The sequence below is a fragment of the Bombus bifarius genome, unplaced genomic scaffold (assembly GCF_011952205.1).
Source record: "Bombus bifarius isolate JDL3187 unplaced genomic scaffold, Bbif_JDL3187 scf7180000009243, whole genome shotgun sequence".
In the NCBI taxonomy this organism is placed as follows: Eukaryota; Metazoa; Arthropoda; class Insecta; order Hymenoptera; family Apidae; genus Bombus; species Bombus bifarius.
Genome location: NW_022884989.1, coordinates 856,773 through 884,222, shown reverse-complemented (window position 1 = coordinate 884,222; position 27,450 = coordinate 856,773). Strand labels below are relative to the sequence as shown.

At 33.7% G+C, this 27,450-nt stretch overlaps 1 protein-coding gene across 7 annotated transcripts in view; it reads right to left on the bottom strand.

Moving 5' to 3' along the window:
• The window catches only part of LOC117214797 (potassium channel subfamily T member 2), a 193,810-nt gene that overhangs the window by 128,082 nt on the left and 38,278 nt on the right, over positions 1–27,450 (bottom strand). For 2 of the 7 annotated variants that reach the window (XM_033461129.1, XM_033461124.1), the window contains exon 1: positions 5,276–5,513. The exons of 1 other annotated variant lie outside the window; for it this stretch is intronic. The gene's annotated coding sequence lies outside the window, so the exon portion shown is untranslated. Of the gene's footprint in view, positions 1–5,275; positions 5,514–27,450 lie in introns of those variants that run through there. 4 more of the 7 variants (XM_033461125.1, XM_033461130.1, XM_033461137.1 and 1 more) reach the window with 4 other exon arrangements.

Genomic DNA, 27,450 nt, shown 5'->3' with positions numbered 1-27,450 from the left:
ATTCAATAAGAAATAGATTTCCCTTTCTAATTTCCGAATAACAGGTATCATGATTAACTCTGATAATCAATGTTTTACTGTCTTATAAAATAACTCTATCCTATCCTACAATCAAACGATCAAATTTTATCGAGACTCTCGAGTTTGATATAAAGATTGCGTAATACTCGATAAGAAATAGATTTTCCTTTCTTTTTCTTCCAACGCGGAATCGAAACATAAAACAGGTACAACTATCGTAAAATCAGTCTGGATGCGAATTATATGACATCGTGGATGCACTCAATTGGCTTAATGTCTCGAATCGTCGGACAACTCAAACAGGAAAGGAACGCGCCTTGGTAACACGTATGAAAATCGAGATTGAGGGTTAAATAATTTCAATCGTGCTTGTAACATTTAAATTTCTAGAAATCTTAAGACATTGATCGGAATATTTAATTTCTAAAATTGCCAAAGTATCGAGGAGAGTATTTAATTTCTAAAAATTATAAAGGACGAACCAAAATATTTCAAGAATTAATTTTCTTGCAGATGAAATAAATATTTCAGATTTTAATGAATTATCCAACATTATCGAATCACTAAATCTTTCCTCGTGAGAGTAATGGAAAGAAAAGTGAAATAAATATCGTAGTTGTATAGGGCAAACAAATTGCATTCTAAAAAATGTATAGCGTATCCCAATCATAATAAAGCTTTCTATACGAAAAAAGGAACATGGCTGTTGTCGCGACTAGAAATTGCTTCGAGTCTGTCAGCGTGAAATTTGTCAAAGTGTTTAACTACTGAAATAACTGAAAATCCTTTTAAAGACCAGGTGAAATTCACCTTGTGGAAAATTGCTGTTTCTCGCGTAATTACAACTTTCAACGCGACAAATTTTCAACATGCAAAAACCAGAAACGCTGTCCAACGGTCCTTTAAAAATTGTTAGAAATCTATTAACGTACTATAAAGGCTCGTTGAACGATCTTTGATGGATTCAAATCGGCGAGAATGTCTGATATTATTACGTTCCAACAAAAATGCTTTGATTTGAAGAAAAACAATTTCTTTGGTTCAAAGAACGATTTGAAAATCCAACAATCGATTCATTTATTACAATTATTGATTTCTTATCATCACGTCAAATTGCTATCAAGGGACGAATTAGAATTTAATTTCCAATGCTACAATTAAGAGATTGAGCGATCTACGATATTTCAAACACCCGATTGTCAAATGAATTCTCCGACAAATCCGTAATTCTCTGCCAATTCCTCCATCACCACACGAGAAACAGGAATGACGTCGACCAATAAAATATCGGATCAGTTGTCAAACTCGAGGATCAAAGTGAGTAGTCCGATCTGTCTGAGACCTAAGCTACTTGTACGTGCAAATCTAATCCACCGATCTGCTGGAAGTTTCATGCGGATCGCTCAAGTTCGTAAATAACTAGTTGAAATTCCAAACTTTCTAGTCTCAAAATAACACGAAATCTCGGACCTATTCTTACCCAAGCTCCTTCGAAATCTCAAGCGTTCGCATAATCGTGTTAACGATAAGAATCACGAGCACAAGAGGGAAAATATTGCCCTGTTACATTTAGGATGACGAGAAGCCACTGGCGTTCTATTTTCTCGGGAACAACGCGAGTAGGAAGCCTCGCCACGAATCACGCCTGCCATCGTGAACGTGCGCAGATTTACGAGCGAGGAGTCTTGAGAATTCCCTGTAACGGATACGGAAAAGTCGAAACGAACCAGGCATAGGAACATGACGGGATACATGGCGAAAACGAGAAAGACGAGAGAAGCTAAACGAGTTTGGTGCTTTCCATGCCGCAATGCAGGCGCCTACTTGTTAACTGGACTGTTTGGTTCGAGTTCTTGGACATTCGAGAAATACACGCAATACCAACGTTCTCGCGTGTACACGAGAATTCGCATGACGATTCGCGTTTCCAGAATCGAGAAGACGTTGTTTTTTAGTTTCAGCGGGCACTGAACTGCACTCAGTTCTCGACGTGGACGGAATATTTGTTATTTTTTAGAACATGGAAATTTCGCGTTGCGTGTACGGACACAAGTTTTAAGATACAGAGAGATTTTTCTGTTTTATAGGTCGAAGTAATTTTGAACGAGTGGACTTGGCAAGTTTGGCAATGTAAATGATTGTACATCTTGTGATTTTGTTGAACAGATGTTCGATAAAATCTCGCTTATTTAAAGTGTATGGAACATTGTTTGTTATTAAAATGAGATTAAAAAATTCTGTTTTGAATTTTAATATTGTTCTTGCTAAACAGTATAATTGTATTGAGTAAGTATGACGTTCTTGCGAATAGCTTTTAACAAGAAGGAAGGATAGAAATTATGAAAAAACAGGTCACAGCCTGACAAATAATATAACTTGTGCAATGATACGAAATAATATAGCGAAACGAGGATGGTATTCTAGAGGCAGTGTACAGCCAGACGAAAAACCGAAAAAGTAATAATCACTTCTAATTTAAAGCACAGTAGAAAAAGCTCACGTACCACCAATATCGAAGGCTTCCACTTTAGTTCACGAAGTAAAGAAACTTTGGAAATATAATCAATACTTGAGAGACTCGACATCTTCTGTACAATAGGGTCTGACATATCGTAATATCATCTCTCAAATTGGCAAACACATACAAGCACGACCGTAACAGTTCTCGAATTAATACGTCAGATTTTCCGGACTAGTTAATACAGGCTGGTTAATTAACGTCCACCGTTGTCACTCTGTTTGCCTGATTATTGCGATGAATGCAGTATACCGAAGAACGTGTATACTGCAATAATCCGAGAATTTGTAAATATTGAACATTTTCTATCGCTAAATTATTTCCGTGAAGCAATTTTTTGGAGAATAATATATTCCACGTTTAAAGGAAAGAAATGTATTAGATTCAGAGCACGATGATATTTTTATAACGAATCGTTTAACTTAAATTTTCTACATTTTTCTATATATAATAAATTTACATCTTCTACATATTTTCAAAATCTTTCAAGATGTGTTTATTGTTTGGAATATGTACTTGTTAATGAGAGAAAGTTTGTTTTACTTCACGTTGCTTTACGGCTGAGAGCTTGAGTCTAAAAAGCCTTTAGCAAAGACTTACAAGTACCAAGGAAACAGTATATTCCTAGTAATTCGAAGAACGACGAACTTTCTGCGTCGGCATAATTAGCGCGAAGCTAAGATCTGTATTATAATGAGAAATGAAACTGTCGAGCTAAATTAGAGGTCAAAAATGAGAAACGAACGTTTGTCAAACGACAACGAAATTGATTTCTACGATCGTTGTTCCAACGAAAATTTACTATTTGTCAATTTTCAGAAATTTGGTTTCTTTAAATTTCTATTATAAAAATATCGTTCACATGCTCCATTAGTAATAATTTTTATCAGAGCATTATACGATATCAAATATAGTTGTTAAATTATTAGAGAATTATGTACCCTTATAACGTGCAAGTAAAATATATTCTAGAAACAGCATGATCTTTTCACCGAGTTTTACGATTCGTAAATTCAAATCCGATACGAATACTAAAATATCAGAAATATTAAGCCAAACTAAATATAATAGATGCACGAAACGAACGCAAGTATCGCACGATGGGTTACATATCTCTTTGAGAAAATAAATTTCAACAAATTCAAATAACAGATACGTTTAAAAATCATTCGGAGTTAAGTATTTATTTATCCAAGTTCGAGGATTTAAGCAATAATACGCGAAAACGTTTGACTACGTAAAATAAACTAGGTGACAATAAAATAAAAATGTTATCTGCCGCAATCGTTTGAAATACTGAGAGATCGAAGAAAAATATGTATCCATATTCAGTGTAATAAATAATGTTATTCAAATTCCACATATATTGGGTACTTGTATGAAAAGATACTACGTAGTAGAAAAATTAACAATGGAAATACCGGAGAATATAAATACAAAGGAATATAAAGAACTTCTTAGAACATAGCGTATCTATTTTGCGAATCAAAAAATAATATTTTAAAAAATATGAAACTGAAATTGTATAAAATTACATATATAAAATATGTATAAAATTTACATTCATAAAAATGTATTTAAATCCTACAAAATCTATAATCGTAGTTTTAATATTAATTTTAACAAATTTTTAACTATTTTAACTGTATGTGACAGGTTTTTATGCAACAGTTATATAAAAAATTTTGTTTATCTGGTATTATGGGAAATATGATAAACAGAAGATAAAATTCAAAATGAAAGAATTCTCTTTTAAAAATGAAGAAACGATCAATTCCCTCAACACGGAAATACAACTAAATGGTTTCACAGAAAAATCCCTCTATTTCTTTACAAACAAAATTAAAAATTACAAAAAATTACAAACAAAGCTATTTAGAATCAGAAATCAGTATTGTACAGTCGAAAAAAGTAAATTATATCGTTCTTCTCGCACGAAAAAAGAAAAAAAAAAAATAAACGTGACCAGGAAAGAAGTTCGCAGGTGCTTAACCTGTCAATTCGATAATATCGATCGGTATTCCGGTATACTAGGCAATGTTAAACGAGGTTTCGTGTTCTCGTTAGAGTGTAAACGTAATTTTAAAAACTAACACCAGTAACGATAAAATTGAACGTTTTAACCAAATCTTGAAGAACCATGGTTTAATAAAGGACAAACGTTTGCATTCCAAATATTGACAGAAGAAAAAAGCACGTCATTCCTAAAGAACTGTAGATATTTCGATACGACAAATGAACAACACAGCATGCAAAGCAGACATATTAACCCTTTCGCGCACGAAAACCGTACATTCGCATCAAATATAGCAAAGGCAACGTAATTGAAATCGTCAACGCGTGCAGTTCAAATTATTTCGAATTAAAGCGCAAACTTATTAATCATATCGAGTTCAATCATTTCGAGGAAAATATCCGAAAATAAAAAACGAAGCATTAAAATCCCAAAGGAACAAATTTAATCATAAAATTCCAAACTATCTCGAATCTAATTATATCCGAAGAGAGTGGTCTCTATTGCGAAAGACATTTTTTAAATAAGGTATTAAAGCTTCAAAAAGCTCGTGCATTAAATCCTTGATCAAAGAACAAGCGGAAAGGGATGTTTCAAGAGGCACGTGAAAGGGTTAAAAACAAGAGAACTTTCGTTCTCGTTCTCAATCCATTTCGAACTCGCTGTTTGACGTGCACGCGTGCAGCTGTGTGCGATATTAATTCAGGAATACACCAACTTACACTCAAGACATTTCGTGCAACAAGTATTATAACACACTTCGTTCTGAACGTGGCTGTGCACAATACCTGCCGATCGTTTCGCACTTAACACTTTGAACGCTTTGCTTTTTTTTTAATACACCGTTGATAATACGAAGCAATTGTATTCGGGAGAGTCACCTCGGTGTGTCGTTTTTCAATAATTAAGAAATCTCTTCGAAGTTCGATGCTATCGAGCTTAACAAGCTCGCGGATAATCTTCAGCAGGTTCGATATTGCATTTATAAAGATTTCAAAAATATCAAGACTTCGCGATAGTCTTTTTATTTTCTTCTTTCTTTCTTGTTCCTTTTCCTTCTGTCTTTCTCTCTGTATTAATTGACTGATTTTTCCTTTACAGAATGGCCCCAGTGAATTATCAAAGATTAGATACAGATCGGTATATATATAAATCGAGATATGCTTTGATAGAAACTACGAATCATTTTCTTCCGTTTTGAACAAATGTTTCTCTTCTCGTTGGTCCATGCGTTGTACCTTGGATGGTCGATCGTAGATTACAACAATTTCATAAAAGGATGAAAATTCGTCGGAATTTAAAAGACTCGAGGTCTCGGGTCGATCTTTTGCTTTCTTTACTTGCACTCCAACTGTAACGCAGATTATGTTTCTCTTGAATGACTTTGTACACGTTAAAGGTTCATCTTCATTGTTGTAACGTACAACGTTAATAATTCATCGATGTATAACACATTTGATCGAATTAAAATAAAATATGCACATACATATGTGAATGTTAAGTTTAGCTAACAGGTGGAAAGAAGAAGGCTATCTTTTCGAAAATTCTTCTCGAAAGAAATTACAAGCTCTAAAGTAGTTTCAATAATTTGTTAATCCGCGCCTTTTGATTACTTGCTAATGTTAATTTTTCGATTGGCTGCTGATGCTTCCATGGTTAGAACAATACATTAAAGTTCGATACATGGAATGGATTATTGTGATGAACAAGAGGGTGTTCTATGGGGAGGCGTAAGTGCAAGTCAAAGTGGGTAGTAAGTAGGTACATACTCGAGCGCAATAGTAAAGGGATGTTGTCAAACGTGTTTCCATTCACCAAAGAGTAGGACGTTTACGGAATACGTGAGCCCAAATCGATCGGAAACGCATAGCAAAAGACAAACTAAAACTGTCTTCTGTAACTGAATATTTGGAGAAAATGGCACACGTTGAAATCTAACTGTTATGAACCTGTTAAGTTGCACATGGATTAGATGGAGAAATCAAATAAAATTCATAACTTTTTCTACGTATGTTTGAAGACAAAATGTGAGAGAAAAAGCAGATATAAAGATTCTTCGACGAAACGTTCCAAGGGTTTTCATTGTTATTTCTGTCTTTAGAGTTTCTTAAAAATTACGACTTCTTGTTGTTATATCAAGGACGGTTTATTTGGTCAAGCGATCTTTAGTGAAATAACAGCTTCTAAAGAGTCAATCGAGATTCCCATTTCGAAGTCCCAAGAGAGAGGTTCGGATCAAAGAATCCAATACGATCAAAGAGTTATGCAATGCCAGGAATTACTTGCTTTTCCTAGAAAAACAGAACCTTGTCGTCTTGGTTCTTCTTTGACATATACGTAACCGATGGAAAATTTTATATAAATATAAAATACTGGGCGTGCTACGTTTGAGTTTCAGTTATTTGAATTTCGCAGAGGAGACAAACACCTCGTATGAAGTAAAAAATTCGCAAATGTAGAAAATAATATCGTAAATATAGAAAAAAGATAGAAAATAAATAAACGTGGAAACAAAACGTGAAAGAGATAAAGTTTTGAGAGCAAAAAATGATACATTTCCATATAAAATAATCGCATTGTATGTAATTTCCTAAGTACCCTAAAAAAGATTAAAAAATAATGATTTCGTTGCTCGACTAAAATGTCCAAGTTATATTTCAGTCTAAAGCTTTCTTCAACTCGTGATAGTACCAGTATATTATTATTACGCTTCTTATATTTCTTCCTATTTACGTACCACTGAAACGTCACTCGTGTTTTTTTATCACTGAGTCGGTCCTTTTATTATTTACATCGTGGAATTATAATTACGAAAGGAAATACAAATTTAAAGCAAAACGAAAGAGGAGAGTAAAAAGAAATCAATGATAAAAGAATTTATCTTCTCGTATTTACTATTAATCATTGATATTTGAGCAAAACATCGAATTACACGTATAATATGGACGATTAGTTAAATTATAGCAAATTAGAGAAAGATTTATTGTACGGAACGTCAATGAAAGCAATTATTTAAAACATTCCTAGCGATCAGATCAAAAGCAGAGCAACAAAACATTTGGAAACCTATTTAATCAAAATTCTACTTTGTTTAAATCGGAACTCGTTAAATTCACCGGTTGCGGCCAATGTTCACGATAAAACATTGAAATTACCTTCAACTCAGAAATCACAAAGATCCATTTATTTCTGCCTGTGATTACCAACCGACCCTTCTGTTTCCACAAAGCTTCATTAAATTGATCGAATTACAGAAAAGGACAGATAACCATTTCACGATATGACAGATGATCGTGACATTTCTTGCCAGGACACCGTACCTAAAACGTCTTCTAATCCGCTAATAGAAAGTAGATTTGATATAAAAGCAATTCTAGTCGCGTCATTGCGATTCGGAGATAAAAATTTGTCATAGCAGCGACTTTCCATTTGACCGATGAAACACGAATTTCGATTGGCAGTACTGGCCACAGTGTTTTATTTTTGTACGATCTAGCTAAAACCTTTGAAATTGAATCGCGTTTACTCATCTCCTTTTACGATTTATTTCCATGATTCGTACGACGGTTTCGTATTTCTTCATTTATTTTAATAATTCGACAGATTAATTTGCTTTTTAAATAGAGATGCCTCGAATCGGAGGATTCAATAATAATCTGAGAGATCCTTTTTCATCAATTCATCACTATTTCTAAACGATGTCGCAGTTATTTGATTTGCGTTTAATCTACAACCGGTATGTTATTTTATCTGCGGTTAAATAAGCATAATTTATGGTTATACAATAACTTCCTGGTATTTATTTTCAGCATTGGCCATCCTTTTTTCCTTCAAATAGGAAATACGGGTATTATAAATCATAAACTCGATGAAACTTTAGATAACAAATAATGTGCAAAGAAATCGGTGGTTCATTCGTGCACAAACTAGGCAAAGATTATCATATCTAGATTAACGCTTAACACACTATGTTTATCTTGCATCGCTCTTAATCTACAGCCAGATTTTACAGAAATGAATACGTAGGAGATATACGTAACAGATAACGAAGGGATGGACAAGAAACTTTCGTGTTATTGAATATTTACTTCGAGTCCCGGAAACGGGCATGAAGTTCTAGAACTTTCATTCTAAACTTCAACATCCATGGAAATTTGATTATCTATATATCGTAGAATGTCGGTACCTGCTGAGATCTATCTGTAGACAGCAGAATTTGGATTGCAGACTTTTAAATCTCAATACTCACAGAAATTTGATTCCGAATGCCTGAAAGTTCGAAATGTCAAGGTCTCCGGGATTTTGATTCCAGATACCAGAATCCTGAGAAACCCGATTCCGAAACCCAGAATTTTGATCTCAAGCATCGAAACTCTGAAAGATCTAATTTCAAATCCCAAATCTCTTAAAATCCAGATTCGTGTATCATAGTGCAGATTAAAAAATGTCTAAAAACTGAAATGCGCGCTCTAAACTTCAAACGCTAAATGGAAAATTCGAAACCTCCGTGATCGTCTCGAATTCCGGATTCTAAATTGCCTTAATCTCTGAGAATACTCTCGGAATACTGAATAACCCTAATACCGAAACTAGTATAATTGTTACAATCTCCTGCCAGCAGTTCTTAGTTGTTTCGAGTTTAACGTTAACCTTTCTAGGCGCTAGGAAATTACTATCCCATAATTATAGATTCTTCTTTTAGGTTTGTATTCACTTTGATAAATTTTATTTCCGTTCAGTGCGCTGGTACTGATCTATATCATGAATTTTAAATGAAACGTAAGTTTGATTATAATTTGCATCTCTGATACTGCCTTTCCAACATTATGAAAATTTAATGTTCTTCTTATCCTATAAAAGAAGTTGCTTGGAATCTTCTTTTCTTCTTTCCAATCGGTTTACATAAATATTTTTACATGCAAACCGATTGCAATTGCATCTATCCACGATTAGTTGTATTTTTAACTATTTTAATAATTGCGTAATATAACATTGATAATACCGTCGTAAAACATTAATAACAATAATTCTAGTCTTAATACGAGTAATGGTATTAATGGTACAGTCAATTATATTTATAAAATGAGGCTGACGCTTACATAAAAAAGAACAACGATTTATTCGCTTCTCAACTGCAATACTTACGATTATATATTGCACAGCGTATGCTAGATTTTCAACAACTTTTAGACTGTTACAGATATCAAACACCTCGTATCGCGTCAACAGCGAACAAAGAACCTCAATTAGAGGAATGGAATTTATTCGGAAATTTCGTCGTGTGCCACACTCTTACACAAACTTTTAATATAGAACTTTCGCAAGAACCATTTTGTTAAGTACTTTACAAACTTCTGTCTCGTGAACTTTTATTTTTATATAATAAAGTCTGAATCACAACTTTGAATTACTTCCATCGTGTTCCTTTCATATCTTCCACGAATATGTCAAGCTCGGATGTCACACTTCTACGGGAACCATTCCGATACTCTTTTTTAATCCAAGTTCGCGGTAACGAATTACAGATGGCAGACGGTATCCGATACGAAGTCGAGATTCATCCGGAGAAGGGACGTAATCACAGGATCCAGGTCAAACGGGACTGTGATTACGACTTTCGATCTGTTTTGCACTTTCCATGCGGACTGATCGTTTCCTCTAATTAGTGTGCGTTTCGGTGCACCACAAACGACGACTGTCTACTAATCTTGCGTAGGATATACTGGTAAGAGGAAGAGAAATGGAGAGAGAGAGAGAAGATCAGATTAATCGTAAACCCTTTCATCTGACACGTACATCCTTGTATACTCCTGTACGAGGAGTAGCGTGAAAGACGACGTACTGGAGAATCCAAAAGTGTTACATTAAATTAAAGCTGGAGAACAAGCTACAACTTCATCCTTAACGAACCTGTCTTGCGCGACAATAGACGATGGATGAGAGAACGAAGATAGTTTTTAGATTATCTTGTTGACTTTATTATATTGTGCACGTTGCAGGAATCGAGCTCCAACGAGGAAATTATCGGCACTCTTCTGGCTCTTGTTAGTTTAATTACATAAAGTTACTCTTTGCCGCTCTTCTTTTCTTATCGTTCTGTTGATCCAGAATTTTCAATCGATTGTAGTGTATTAATTATTTTAGTTTTAATACGCGATCTATACTGTTAATCATGGGAAAGATAACTTTCGATACAGAATCACGTCAACACTGAATTACGCACCTTTGACTTTTCTTACCTTAATTACATAAAGTGTCTCTTTATTATCCTTGACCAACATACTTTGATACGAGCAGTTCTAAAATTTATTGAAGTTTTTTAAAACGAAACAAAATTGATGTCTTCTGTAGACAATCGAACATTGGCGTTTTGAAATTCTGAAATCTTTCTTCTAGATACGTTCGATTAATAATAACAATTTCCAAACAATGACAGCTATTAATAAACTATATTATAGAATAATACTTACGGTGTCAATTATAACATCGATAAAAATAATTCATCTAACAGAATTTCTATATCAAACTTTCCACGCTAATATAATTTTAGTTATATCTTCAGTAATCAATTTTAGAAATCGTAAGTGCGCTACGAGGAAAACTTGCTTTAACGTGGTTCTAAACTCGATTCCACGACATGGCCAAAAGGGACTGACCGATTTTAATTAACGAAGTAGTCATACGACACGAGTAGAAGGATCGCTCAGCCAAACCGACAAATCTAATGGTATAGGAAATTCAATTAATAGAAACTTTATTGCCTAAAACAATATAAACCAACTAGAAAAGAGAACTTCAACGAGTTGAATGTCCTATTTTCTTTTTTATCTCTGTTGGAAGAATTACTAAAGATTTAAAAACGCTATCCGCATAGCCCTTGAGGAAGCTAATGGAGTCTCAAGTAGTCATAACTGCGTTTTAACAACAGAGAACCTAATTTCCGCCGATCTCCGCATTCCTGCATCTATTTACATTTTTTGAAAGCAACTCGCAACTTTCTCGATTCATTTTCTCCAACGATACCGAAGCAAATAACTTGAAATATAACGCGTAATGGCTCAGAAAGGCAAACGAAGTGTGTGAAAATTTTAGACAGATAAGAATAATGAAATAACGAAACAAATGAACATATTAAAGGCATCTAAATCCTTTTTATAATTCTGTACAATGCTTTTTCATAATTCACGATTGCATTTCCAAAGGGATGCGTAACGATGGACAGGTGACAACAGCGCAGAAAATCTCGATTTTCGTCCCAAAGAATACATTTTTCGCAGTTTTACGACAGGCAAAGTCGGATGGAAAATGTTACGTATACCCGTGCTCCATCTTTTTAATTTTTTAGACAAATAATACGAAAACTAATTTTTAGTTAGACAAAGTGCTGTCAAAAATGAAAACTATTTTATATATAAAATTCTTAATGTTATTATTCGGGTAAACAATCAGAAAACAATGATTTATTTTCATAAATTGACGAGCTTTCCGAGGAAAGACCCATAAGTCTATGGTAGGTATACGTCTGCGTGAATATTTGAGCGCATTTTTCAAGAAACTCCAAAATCAAAAGGCAAGTTTAATATATAAATCAGAGGAATGCTTCTTAGTTAAAAAAAAATGAACATCTCAATACAAATATCTATTATTTTGCATAATTAATCATAGTATAACAAATAAAATGGAATACAATAATTTTATCTTAAAATGTACATTTACATGATTTAATAAATGAATACATTTCTCTATACTTGAAGGAATATACATACAGAGTTCGTGAAAATTATGAATACCAACTGAAACGTAATTAAAATTTCTAAATTAGAACTAGAACTTCCAGTGCAGTTTACTCAGTCCATCATGTCGCTTTATGAAACCTAGAAAACTCGTCGTAAAATAAATAATCGTAATGACTCAAAGATAAATTTTCGAAAATGTTTGTAATCCTGATTGCTCTTTGCATTTTTAATTTATAGAATTGATTGGCATAGTTTCTGACCGATAGATAATATACGAATATATATTAAACGACGATGAGAAAATCATAAATAACATCGATAACCATTAGCTGCATCAAAATAGAATAATTTATAAATAATTATATTCTAAAATTGCGCATTGCATCGAATACAAAGTACATTAATAGTAACTCGAAGTACTAATAAATAATTCGTGTAAATGTGGAAATGAACATGAAAATTGAATAACGTAGAATCACAAATTTTATACGGGATTAGTTAGTATGAAACTGATTTTGCATGTATTAATGTCATAATTCCACGTAACGAAATTAGCAAATTGAAATAGCTGCTCGTGTATTTTAGCACAAGTTTCGTAATAGAAATTAAGAATTTCTAGACGTGTTAAAAGCAGAAAAGTTGTTATACAGGGTGGTTGGTAACTGGTAGTACAAGCGGAAAGGGGGTGATTCTACGCGAAAAAAGAAGTCGAAAATATAGAATAAAAATTTTTCGTTTGAGGCTTTGTTTTCGAAAAAATCAACTTTGAATTTTCGCTCGGTACGCGTGCACTTTATCACGCCTCGTTATAACGGATCTCACTGTAGATTGTTGTCTCGATTGACGTTATTTTTAAAATTTTCAAATTTTCAAATTTTTAAATTTTTAAATTTTTAAATTTTCAAATTTTTAAATTTTTAAATTTTTAAATTTTCAAATTTTTAAATTTTCAAATTTTTAAATTTTTTAATTTTTAAATTTGTAAATTTTTAAACTTTTAAATTTTTATTTTCGACTTCTGTTTTTGCGTAGAATCACCCCCTTTCCGCTTGTACCACCAGTTACCAACCACCCTGTATAAAAATTATACTATATAGAAATAAAACAAATATCTAAATCAGTAACAACAGAGACAGAGAATTGAAGAAATAAGAACAACGCAGCTTTTCAACGATAAGAATATGATAATTGATAATACTACGAGAGAACAAAGTGCTCGTAAGCTCGTAATATTTTGTCTTAGAAATCTACAGATTGTTTCGACGAATCTAACATTTAATTTTATAATTTGAAATCTGACATAATCACAATTAGGAAAATTCGAAATCTTCAGAAATTTGTTAAATTCAAAACTTACAGAGTATTCAGAGGAAATTATTCACGGAGAAATTTTGTTGTTAAATCGATAAAACATTTGTTGGACGTTTTTCTTATATGCATTAGAAATCCTTCTAATTCTTCGAATCTCTCTTTAATTACTGTCATAACTAAATCATTATAATGTAAAATTAATTAAACAGTAATTTTAAGAGTAAAAGTATTTTTAAACAAATTTGTCCTTTTCATAACCATTATACAATCCATTACGTAACCTGTTTAATTATCTGCCTCGACTAATTAAATACCTATTCCGATAACACAACACATCGCGATTCTAATCTTCTCAACTCTGTTTAACGTCAAACACACCCCGACTTGTCGTGAAACAATCACCAAGAAAATCCATTAATTACGAGGATCTGTAACTCGTAATCTGCGGATTACATTTATATTAATTGACGTCGAACTCGACAGTATTGCGATCGTCGCGTATTTCTATAAAATCGAAAGGAAATTAAAGCTCCGTAAAAGTCCTCGAATTTAGCCGCAGGGGAATTCATGACATTGGAACAAAACGAATGGAAATTTTAGTTTGCATTTCTAGGTCAAAATTTCACAGTACTCTTTCTAACTTTTATCTCTTTGCGAATATTTTCTCTTTCTGAAATTTCTCTCCTCTTTGATTTTTTATTTACACCTTTTTAAGTCTGTCACATACCTACGTGTGCCCAATTATAAATTAACTGGCACGTAATTATTTCAACGCGACGTCTAACCAAATACGCTGACATATCGTACGAATAATTAGTTCGCAAATATTTTACTTAAATAGTGGTTAAATTTGATATACGTGTTGCTAATTGTAAAAACAAAGATATAGAAGCGTAACTAAATTCTGAAATATTTTTGAAAACGCTTTGTTAAACACAAATAAAATGGGAATAAACATCAAATGTAACTAAAAGCGCGGGACTGAAACTCGAATCGCGGATTGAAATTAAACGTCCAAACAGCGTCGCCGTCTGTGGAAGTTTACAAGATCGAAACGGCGAGGAATTTCAATGTTTCGGCGCGATCGAAGCCACTTGGATCTGTTTACGTTACCGAGAGCAGTTTATTTGATACGCTCTTCGACACTATTACCAAATCGAACGAAATAAATAAAGGTTAGGCGCGGTTAAGCAACCCCCAATGAAATCGAGGAAAGTACATCTTGCTTCTGTAAAAACTCTATCGGAGGAATTCGACTGGCCCTGCGATTAATTTGATTTTCACGGCCATTTCGTGAGGGGAAATCGAAAACACTTGGGGAGAGAAACGTTTTATGTCAGCTAAACTATAAAAATTGGATTTTAAGATTTTGAGGTCGAGAAAGGCATCGCTCTAACAGAAAAAGTAATGATGAGTACAAATCGATTTTTTTTTTTTTTTTTGTTTTTTTTTTAGAACAATTATTTTGCCGATTTTATTTTGCGTAGTTAGCATTTAATCTAGAAATGTAACTAATAATTAATAGAATAATATAACTGAAGAATATTGAATTTGAACGCATTTTAGCTTTTAACTAGAGAACACTGGTCTCTGAGAGAAATTTGAATTTTTATTTCCTCGCTACTTTTAAGCGTACATGTCTTTCATCTTAATAGATAGACCGCGTGTTCTTAATCATTTATGCGAGAATTAAAAATGTAAAAGTGCAAAGAATGCGTAAATAAGACAATGATTTGATAAGTGAAATACAAAGTGATTCAAAGGAGTAGGTTTCTGTGGAAGTGACAAAAATGCAGACGTTCGTACATAAGAGTTAAAAATACTTGGTCGATTTCAATAAATGTATACTATTTTTTCACGAAGACGTCCAGAAGGCTGCTTTTGTACGCAGAACGATTTATAAAATTAAACTCTGAAACGAAATTTTCTGGAACAACCTAGCGATTGCAGATTCTTAAGTATCGTTAAGGCGTCGAGAAAAGACCCTTGAAAGTCATTAATTTCATGGAGAGTTAACTTTATTCTTCTTGTAAATTATAACTACGCTTGCAAATGAGCAGGCAGGAAACGCAGAAAAACGAAATTGATAAAATCAGCGAGCCGGAATATCTTCTTTCTGGGAGAATTCACAAATTCAAGGGCGGAGAGATGCGAATTGTAATGTCGAACGTCGATAATTCGCTTCGTTGAATCTCCATAAGGAACAATAGCTACTGTAAACGCCATTATTATCGTACATAAATTGCGACCATTGTTGTTTATATTTTCTTCTGTTTTCAGAAACATCGGAAGTTATCGATGACGATAAGATGTCGAAGCGAAGATATGATCTAATTTGGTAAAAAATAGCGAAGTATGTAAAAGAGAGATCCAACTCATTCGAAGAGAAAAACGTTCTTGTATTAGGTCGTCCGAAAAGTTTCTTTCGCTTTATAAGGAAATAACGGATACACAACATTTTCCGTTTTATATTATTTTATCGAATTACCTATGATCCATTTTGTTTTATCAAGATAAAAATTACAACGTTTGTATAAAGATGCGTTGTTGCAAAAGACGTGTCTGTAAAAGAAAGACACTTTTCGGACAACCTAACATTATAACCAGGAATTTATAATTAATAATTAATAAATATGAAATCTCATACTCGCGAAACTTTTAATTACGTTAATTGATTCGAAGCATTAGAAATTCATTTGCGACATATAACGAATTAAAGCTGTATATAGTTTTAAGTAAATAATTATGTGATAAATAATATTGAAAAATATTTTTATTCTATTTTACTAAAATATTTTGGTTTAATTTTTATGTAAAAGACTGATTTCGTTTTACAACATTCTTATCATACATACAACTCATCTGAAAATTATAATACACACTTCGCTGCAAAATAGCAATGTGTTGTTAGACTTCTGATTTTTTTGATTAAATAGCTTCTTATAAATAGTAATAGGTGAAGAAATCAATCGTTTATTACGAAAAAGATGTCCTATTACTAAATCAATGTACTTTTATCGACAAATTTTTGTGTCACATTACCTCAAATTGCTAAAGGATGGTATTACCAATTGGGATGAATATCGCAGAAGCATATTTGCACAGGAAACATTTCTTGTCGAGAGATAAGCTCTTTATAATTGAGAATTGCACTTTTTCTGTGGATTTAAAGCAGGAATAGGCAGAGATTGGAAAAAGCTCTTGTTTGATATTTCATTCGCTATGATGAATGCAACAGAAAGATAGAAATGCTTTTTACCTTTTATTAGAGAATCCAATCAAAACGTTCTTGAGCAATTCGAGTTATTAATTAGGTGCTCTATCGATCATGGGAGAAAATTGATATTCCATGTGTGTTTTGAGTAACACGACGTAACATTTGGGTGGCCTACTTTTGGATCCCATTGGATTTTCTTTCCATACGATTGCGTCTCGAATAGAAATCCCTGTACATATTTCTTTTTGATTTATCGCCGAGAACTCGCGAAACTTTTAATTACGTTAATTGATTCGAAGCATTAGAAATTCATTTGCGACATATAACGAATTAAAGCTGTATATAGTTTTAAGTAAATAACTCTGTGATAAATAATATTCAAAAATATTTTTTTTCTATTTTACTAAAATATTTCGGTTTAATTTTGATGTAAAAGACTGATTTTGTTTTTCAACATTCTTATCTATTGCTGTAATTGTTTATTAAATTATTTTTCTAATCTCATTGTTGGTTAAATCTCAATTGATCAACAAATCTATCCGATAACAAACTTCAATAACGTCAAATCTATTAAATAATAAATATATTAAATAATCGCTTAATTTTTCAATTTTCACAATTTTCATATACTTGTTCACATCATGACAATTCTTCGATACTTTGAGAAAATGTATACAATTAATTTTTACATGCTTGTTTACGTTATTCGAACAGTTTTAAACAAATTGAAAAATTCTTAAAACTCTTATTTAAGCTACGTTACAGTAAATAATAATGAAACAAACAATTCTACTCTAAATTCAATATACGTATAGCTACATATATATTCCTCGTAAAGCTGCATTCTATGAGCCATTACAGCAAATTCCAAAGATTCCCCGAAATGCAACAAGTTGCTTCGATCGTGAACCGTATCCTAAACATCTTCCTTTTCAACTGTATTTCAAGTTGGAATTTGTAACAGCTTCTGCTAACTATCTCGTCGTCTATTCAAAATCTTCAACTACAGTTACAGAAACGAATTTCATTCGCGATACGTTAAACACCGTCTACGCGATGGCACGTGTTAAGCGCGCTCACTGATGGTGTAATCAAAAAATCAATCCTCTCATTGGTATTCCATCCACAGATCGCTTAATAGTGCGTAATTATTTCGGTGGCCTACTTGACGTGTCATTATGATCGTCCGTGTCCATCCTTTGTTAGCGCTATCAAAATTAATTCCCTGGTCGCGAATCAACGTGAACCAATCGAGTACGTTTGCGTATTGTTATGAATTAATGCGGATTCGATAGTCTTCCATCAGCTCACGCGTAAACCAATGGAATTCGTTTGTGTGCAAGGATCGCCATGGCATTGTATAGTGGTTTTACTTCATTTAATGCAAAATACAAAACAAAATGTTATACAACGCCATATTCGTAGAGCTATTACTGTTTGTCGTATAATATAGCTGTCATCATCAAAGGTTCACTGTACGATATTTTAATGGGATCGATTTCAGCTGGCTATCTAATGCAAATTGTATGAAACGAATCGAGTATTCCTTTTTCTACTTTTTCCTTTTAGCGTATATTTGTGAAAAAGAGGAAAGAATTCGAAAGAAAAAATTTTTTTTTGCTTTTTTCTTGTTGGCGTATACGAGCGTGAAAAAGTTTCTGGCCAGCCAGATTTTCCACTTTATATTCCAAAAGGGATGTTTTAAAAAATTTCAACTAATGCTGAATATAAGGGCATAGCAAGTGAATTAAGTATTAGTTACAGTTCTTTCAGATATCTCCTTTTTTAAATATGAACTGGATAACATCTGGTCGGAAAGAAAGCGACGACAACTCGACGAACGTTTTCTTCCTTTTTTGAAAGGAGATGAATTTCGTTCAATATTTATAGTTGATGTTAAAGTTCAAAGTATCTTGTTCTGATCATTCAAATTTATATTATTAAAATTTTGCTGGCTGTTTACGTAATGCAGAGATGAATTGCTCGCTACGTTATTTCAAATATAAGTACTGAAAATATAGCAACGATGTAAGTTTCTGTTAAAGTTATATAATATACGAGACTGTTTAAACACGTATCGTAGAATGCTTTTACACGTATGAATTTATTTTGTTATTATATTGTACAATATAAAATATTTTGAAATTTCATCAGCACAATATGATTATATCGTTAAAATTTCAAACGAACCTGAAAATGTACGTGGATATTAAAATCATTTAATGCAAATAGATATCTAGTAAAAAATTAATATAGAACATTACATCTCATTCTATGAATGGAAATTGTTCATTAACGAGTTCAGAATGAGAATAAATTCGAAGAAGTAATCCAGATTTTCGCCATTTTATTTCGAAATGTAGAAGATAATAGCGATTCGTTTTTCTTTTAAAATATTCAAAGGTTCCCTAAGCAATTTTCCCTTTCCGTTTTTTCCAGCGACCTTCCTCTAAAAATTACATTTTTACATTCAGATAAAAATTCTCACGCGGAAACCGCATCGATGGTTGTACATGGCTTTCAATTTTTTCCCCGTAGAAACACACGGAATTTCGTCCGTTCGTTACGAACCTCTCAAAACGTAAATACGTCACGATCACCTCCATATGCAGCAACGTTAATTAACTTGAACTCGACTATAATTACGCAGTCATTCGATATCGGAGTCGAACTTGCGCCGCAACTGAATTTAAAAGATCCGTTTAATTTCGCGTGATTGTTGATTACTTCAATTCTAGAAATTCGTTCTACCTGAAACACCTGTCGTGCCTCGGTTCGTCGTTAATCAAATAATCGTGTTACAGCCACCGACGTGATTGCTTATTTCAATAAAGAATCGTTCCTTTCCGATGTCTCTAAGAGAATTGATTGCAAATTTCCAGTAGAGAAAGTAAACAAAAAAAAAAAAAAATTCCAGAAAAATACTTAAAAATACATTTCTCGTGCTTTTAAGCATTGCAAGTATGGAACAGTTTCCAAATTTTCATTTCGAATACTGATCACAGATTAAATTAATTAATTATAATACAAAGGTTGTGCACTGTGTCTGTAGTTACATAGCCGCCACTGTATACCATTTCAACTCGATTAAACAAACAAATCTCCGTTCGTGTACATGGAGCCAATAAACGTCATTAACTTCGAATTATCGTTATTCCGTTATCGCGATACAAAGGGAATTATTTAATTCGTGTTACCGAATACGTACCGTGTTCGGAACTGAAATCCTTGTTTTGATTAAATCAGCCCGTCTTTGAAATGCTTGTCGCTTCTAACGATAAGGCATTCTGGCGTAAAACATTGCTATTATCGATGTTAACTATGCTTCCCTAAGTCAATTCTGATCACGGAAATAGCTTTCATGAGTTACGAAGCAAAAAGAAGCTATGAACGACTCAACAGGTTAATAATGACCGACATTTAGTAGACGTAGTGAACGTAATCAAACGGCTATTTATTTTTATAGACACACATGGCCATCTCGATAACATCTGTATGATTAATGTTAGTCTAAGATTGACAAACAAATATAAAACGTAAAAAAATATACAGTCTAATTATCAGTAAGGTATATCCATAAACGTTCTACGATATATTTCGTAAACAGGAAGAATTACTCATAAATTACGCCACATTTTTTCTTTGGAACAGTTTCTCGAAACAGGCTGGGAAAGTCCGTCTGTTTCACGATGACACGCCCGCTACTCGCAGTAAAAATACTGGTTACGAGTATTGGCCGGGTAGGGTCATTGAGGGGTGAACCCTATTATGTCAAATAAACGAATGGAACATATTTTCATAAGGGAGAAGACAAAGGGGCTGTTTGCAATGAATAGATGTACGAAAATCATGTTACAGTGGCAAATAGGCCTAAAGTTTGGATGTAACCATTTATTTAATTTGTTTAATTAAGTTGAATTGTCTGACGGGTAGAAAATTACGCGTTCTTTGACTCTTAGAAGCTATCATCAAAGAAAAGTAATACCATTGCGGATGAAATTTTACGCTGATACGTACTTTTTATTTTAGAAATCAGTAAGAACAAACAAATGCCATCAGACGTTTCGTTATTATTTATTATTATCGAACATGAAACTTTTTACGAATAAATTATGCGTATTATATGAAACTCGTCGAAACTTTGTTAGCAATCTAATGAGACGCGATTATCACGGTTATATCGGTAGAATTTGAAACAAATTTGAAAATGTATATAAAAGTCGACAGCCACTTACTACAAATATACGCTTAGTAAAAAAGTAGTTTGCGGCATGAACAATGGTCTCAAACACGTAAGTAGTGCTAGTTGATTATTTAAAAAATTTAACGATCCCTACCATGTCCATGCGTTTACAATAAATGTCTTCTAACTTCTATGGTTGGTAAATGGTGGTACAAGCGGAAAGGGGGTGATTCTACGCAAAAAAGGAAGTCGAAAATATACAATAAAAGTTTTTCTTTTGAGGCTTTGTTTTCGAGGAAATCGACTTTGAATTTTCGCTCGGTACGCGTGCACTTTATCACGTCTCGTTATAACGGATTTCACTGTAGATCGTTGTCTCGATTAACGTTATTTTTTTAATTTTTTAAATTTTTAAATTTTTAAATTTTCAAATTTTAAAATTTTCAAATTTTAAAATTTTTATTCTATATTTTCGATTTCTTTTTTCGCGTAGAATCACCTCCTTTCCGCTTGTACCACCAATTACCAACCACCCTGTATATGTTGTTATTTCTATACTCAAAGGTAGGGTCATAATAGTTATTATTTTATCGAATGGATAAATCACACCGTTGTGAGCCAAAAAAACCTTTATTGCACGCGCTTACAAAAACTAGGAATAAAAACAAAAAACATCTTAAATCTATCGATTGTAACTAGGATTATTTTCTAGTTACTATTTCTTATAACTAACGCACCTGCATATGGATGGCGAGCACGAACTCACGTTATCATTTTCGATAATATACATTTTCAGATTCGTCTCAAATTTCACCAAATTGACTACGACTGACATATCTCATTACGATGCTAATGTAATTCCAAAATGCTTTATATAACATACATACTACATTCATAAAATGTCTCTATAATTGATTACCTGCTTAAACACTTTCATGAGTCATTGTATACTCACGAATCACGAAACAACTCTTCACTGTATCACGCAAGTTAATGAAATATTCCCATACATGTTATCACACAATCAACGTGCGTATTACGCACCCTCAAACTTTCTGACATTTCCTCCGACATCCTACACGAATCTCTGTCTGTAAAATGGGGAAGAGATCATTTTTTCCAGGAGTAAAACTGTTGAAAATGACAACGTGACTCTCGCCATCCATATGCAGATGCGCTAGTTACAGTAAATAGTAACTAGAAGATAGTTCTAGATATAATCGATAGATTTAATCGATAGGTTTAAGATATTCTTTTCTTTTTATCCCTAATCCATGTAAGAAAGTGCGATAAAGGTTTTCCGGCTCAGAACGGTGTGATAGAATTATCCAAAGAATAAAATAACAGCTATTGCGATCCTACCTCTAAATACAGAAATAACGACAAGTTATGGGCCCAAATTCAATAACTAGCTATTATTTTATTGGAAATATTATTAATAGTAATAATATTGAAAAGCGCAGAAGATAATCTAAAAAAATAACAAAAAAGAAGTACGCGATCGATGATTCAGTGTTGAATATCATAAAGGCGCTTTATCGAATATATAATAAACGCTCACGTGATAATACGGTTATCAAAAGAATATAAAAATGAGTTTAAGTACTGAAAAGCTAAACAAAGGCTAAGTAAAAAGCTAAATAACTCAGAACAGTGTGATAGATTTAGCCAAAGAATAAAATAATAGCTATTGTGATCCTATCTCTAAATACAGAAATAACAAAAACTATCTTCACGTCGAACGTGATACATAAGATCGATATAGATTAGGAATTTAATATTCAGGTAACAGAAAAGAGCGTAGAAGAGAAAGACACGTTTGGCGTATTTTTTTCACAATCGTTTCTGCCTTTAATCTCGTTTACTGAGAAGAACCAACGCGAGTTTGAGAATTTTCGAAGGATGATACCTTTACAAGAAAGGAGACGAATCGCCACCCACCAAGTCCAATTAATTACGAACAGAGGCTTTAATTAACCCTGGCAACGATGCGAATTCAATTTGATGCTAGCCGTAGTAACGATCCGTGATAAAATCCATTTCACCAGAGTCGAATCACGCGGAATACGCGTTTTTCAACTAGAAAGGAGAAACCAGAGATCGTATGTCCTCGCGCGTCAATTTTCATCTGTACCACGATACTCACGAATTGGACGCTGATAAATCGTATGATTTATCTGCCTTGCGTCAGAATTATTGTCGTTCAAAGAAATAACAAGGATGTATGCTAGAGATTGTTCATGGAACATTCATTCTCACGAATGAAATGTCAAATGAAAGAGACTTTTCCAGAGAATTTGAAACTTCTTCTCCATATGATAAATTTTAACTTTATTTAATAAGCGTATTTAACTCTACTGTAATCCTGATATTTTTACGTTTCAAGGAAATGTATCATGTAAAAATGAAACAAGAAATTACGCGTGTTAACAAAATCTTTTTCATATTTTGTTTAACGTTGGGAAACGACCGAGAGTTATAAACCAGTTACATATCCTTTTCTTTTTTAATAAAATAAATTTTTCTCCGAAATTTAGAAGGGAATTTAATTAACAATTTCAAGTTTAAGTGGAGGAAAAAACTTTTTATAACGTAAAAGAAAAAGCGAGTATCATCTTTGTATTACATCTATTTTTGTCAGATTCTGATTTCAAAAAGTAAATGGAAGTACTGTGCAGACTTTCGTTTCGAGATATTTTTAATTTAAAGAAGTCAGTCTGCTACTCTTTTCCCTTAATTCCGTGTCACCCATTAGATGATATGAGCACAAGTAGAAGATTTCAATAGCCTTGATTGTCACAAAAAAACTGCATTTTCTGAGAAAGCATTTTATCCTGTAGAAATCGCGAATTAGACACTGTAGATGCAGTTGAAAGCGACGAAAGTAACTTTTGCCAACGAGATTCGTGTTGCAATCGTAATTCTGCCTTATGCGCGTTCTTTCACGAATATTTTCCCGAATTACTACAACATTTCTCAAATCTGCATATTATAAAATGTTTCACCGAAATTACGTTATTTCTCACAGTGACACGCACTGTAAATAACACGTCTACACTGGCATAAGCAGGAACACGAGTTTCAAGTTGAAAATGTCTTTCCTAAATCGTTGAAAATAGTCTTAAATTCACTTTGTAGTTTTCTGAGAACAGATATAGTTTAATTGAGATATAATTCTAATTGAGAATAGCAAATTCATTCAGAGAGCTTTTCGATCACAACTTTCGTGTACTTCGTTCCACCTGTTGAGTTCGTTATGCACATACGAGTGCTAACAAGAATGCGAAATAAAGCTCGAATAAAATAATTGTAAATTGGACTACAAATTAAAGAAAAAGCATTTTACTTAACACAACATTTCATATCTAAGGAAATGGAAAAACTAGATTTATTCTAATAACGTCAAATCGAATAAAAATTACAAACTTGCAAAAAAATGTTATATTAAAGTACTACACTGTCGAGAAAAATCGCAGTTCGTCCATGAGAGGAGATTAGTACGACAAGAAAATCTATACAGGTCAAATTGCGAATCACGTGTTATTTAGAATGTAAAAAAAAAAAAAAGAAATCGCGATGTATGCCTGTTCGTTTCAACAGTTGATCGTTTGACGTACAAAATTAAAAAAAGCACTCGTCGCGTTTCGGCAAAAATTCCGCGCGACTAAAGATCGATTCGAATGCGAGAGGACAGAATATTTTTCACATATTTGCAATAACTACGCCAAACAATATACTGATAGATACGGGACAAACAACAATTTACAATTGGTTTTGTAAACGAAATTATATATTTGAATTTATCAGCTCGAAGATTTTCAATATCTCAGCTTACGACCAAGTTTATGTAAATCGTATTAATTACGTATGATCTGTATCGTTAATTATCGTTCGTGCGCAGGGTTGATGTCTCGTGCTTTTTCGTTTCGCGAACACATGCATCCCTGAATTGCTTAAGGGACCGTGTCTGATTTCCCCGGACAGTCCAAACGAAATCAAATTCATAATCCGATTCTGGAAGTTGATAGCAGAAAAATCTATCGATCGCTTGTCTATGTAGCATATATTTGTCCCTTTCGAAAATTGGACGATAGAACAACCACGATACAACACCTGCAAATTCTCTAAATTTTTATTGCAGAATGATCTTATCTTAACGATCTTTCTGCGAGACTATCTCTGGAAACTATCCAAGGAAAAAGCATTTATCCATTCAACAAATTATTTAAAATCTTCTTGGCCATTTTCTCTTCTTTTTACGATCATGAATCGAAATATATTTTTTTATCGAAGAGCAGATTGAATCTGCACGAAGAAAATAATGTACACAGTTCTATAATGGATAAGAGATAGATAGATAGATAGATAGTTAGATAGATAGAGAGAAAGATTATGAATAAAAGCCTGTCGCAAGCTTTCCTAGATAAAAAACACGTGGTCAACGTAATTTACAAATGTCAATCCGATTTACAAATTTCATCGTCGCAATTTTTTTAAGAATTTAATTTCTAGGTGTATTAACGCATTTTTTATGCGGAGCAGAGCCGAAGCACGATTGGTTTGCGCATGCGAGTATCATCGGGCGGAATATTTGCCGAAGACTGGGTCGAATTTCCGTAAAAATTTCTCGTGCTATTCTGATTAAGCTTGCTGTTCGAATTTCCGGTACGTTAATGCGAGAATGTATTAATAGCTAAAGGTATAATATCCTTGGGAACACCTTTCAGCTCAAGGTATTTCCGACAACATTTTTCCAAGGAATTATCGTATCTTCACGAAACGTGATATAAAAACCCATATAATATTTACGAGAATGCTTGTAAATTTAACGTTCCATATGCTGACGCCAGAAATGCAATACAACGAAATGAAATTTTCATAGAAACAAAGTATAACGAAACATATTTAACTAATTCGAGTATTCTGTCTGCTATTGACAAAAGAATAATATATGTCTGAAGAATAATATATGTAATCTTTGCAAATTGTTGGAAATGGAAATGTTTCCAGGCAAAATATCGCGAATCGTTTTCGATTACTATGGAAAACCAAACAGATTAAATCAATTACCATGAAACTGTTATAAAAGTGACTTCGTCTTGGACAGATGCATTCGTAATTGGGCACTATAGTGAGCCAATGACGTCGTAATGTCAGAGCTGGATTGAATCGCCGTCAGGGGACAAAACTGGCGTTGTGCCCTGTTTCACTGGCATAAAATCGATCGTAATACGCGCGCCAGATTAATTGATTTCTCGATGAATTCGAGTCTCTCTCTACCACCCTTTGCAAAAGGATTTGTCTACTTTCGATTAAAGCTTTGCTACCATAAGCATCTTCAAGAGGATCACTCGTGTTCACCCTCTTTATCTTAATTTTAATTATACTTAACAACTATATTCTAAATGTAGATAAATACAAAATTATACTTGTATAGGTCGTATGCGTATGTATACACATATGCACGTGTTTTTCTCGTTATTCTCTGACGAGTATAGGCGTGTTACGTTCTAGGCGAGTGTCGGGTCGCATCGATGCTCGATTTCATTTCCTAGGGGACTGTCCGTCTCTTTGTATCACCTTGGCGCGTCCCAATGTAGTCAATTAGAAAACTCCAATTAGAATAAATGAATTAGAGCGATGCCAGTGGAGCTCGTACGGTCGTGACCAGCGTCTGTATGGCCATCCGAAAATTTATCGAGCAACGCCACGATCCAGATTGAAATGTCGTCCCTTGAAAAGAACAGCGATTGAACCCTTCCGGGGATGTCTTCAGAGACACGGCTAATATATACGATGTACCTGTACCTAGATACGTTATACGCGTTATAAGTATAGCGCGGGATAGGTGGCGCCAAGTTCGCACATGCAACAAACTCGAAATACTGATCACGAGTTCTCCTTTCTTTCTCCCCTCGTTGCTGCAAACTTTCCCGCGTTTCACGGCGATTCGAATTTTCGTAGATGTCCCGTGTCGCGTTCGAAGATATTTCGCGTCAGGGAAATTATTCCGTTTGTCGTCACCGATCCTAATTCAACAACGGTGTAACGAGCGACCGTGCACCGACTGATCCCGGAAGATATTCTTGTTTGTTCTCGGATGCTGGTTTACTTTTCTCGTTATTCTAATCCCTCGGGATACCTTGAAGCCAGCGACGACCAAATCCGAAGATACCTCCGGAGAACATGGAGAACACCTGATCTGGCGAGTTCACGGCCATTAGTCCGATCTTTTCCTTCTCAATTGTGTGAAACTTCTTGTAATCTTGTTTCAGAATCACCGAAACACCGAAGAGACCCTCCAGAAACTTCTCCGAGGAAAGTTACACCGTGAAAATAAACGCTCCAAGAAAAAACGTCGATTCACGAGTGCGATTATTTTTTTTATGTTGCGCGATAATTTTTACCCGATTGCGAGCGCGTTATCGGGCAACACGGGGGAAATGAGAG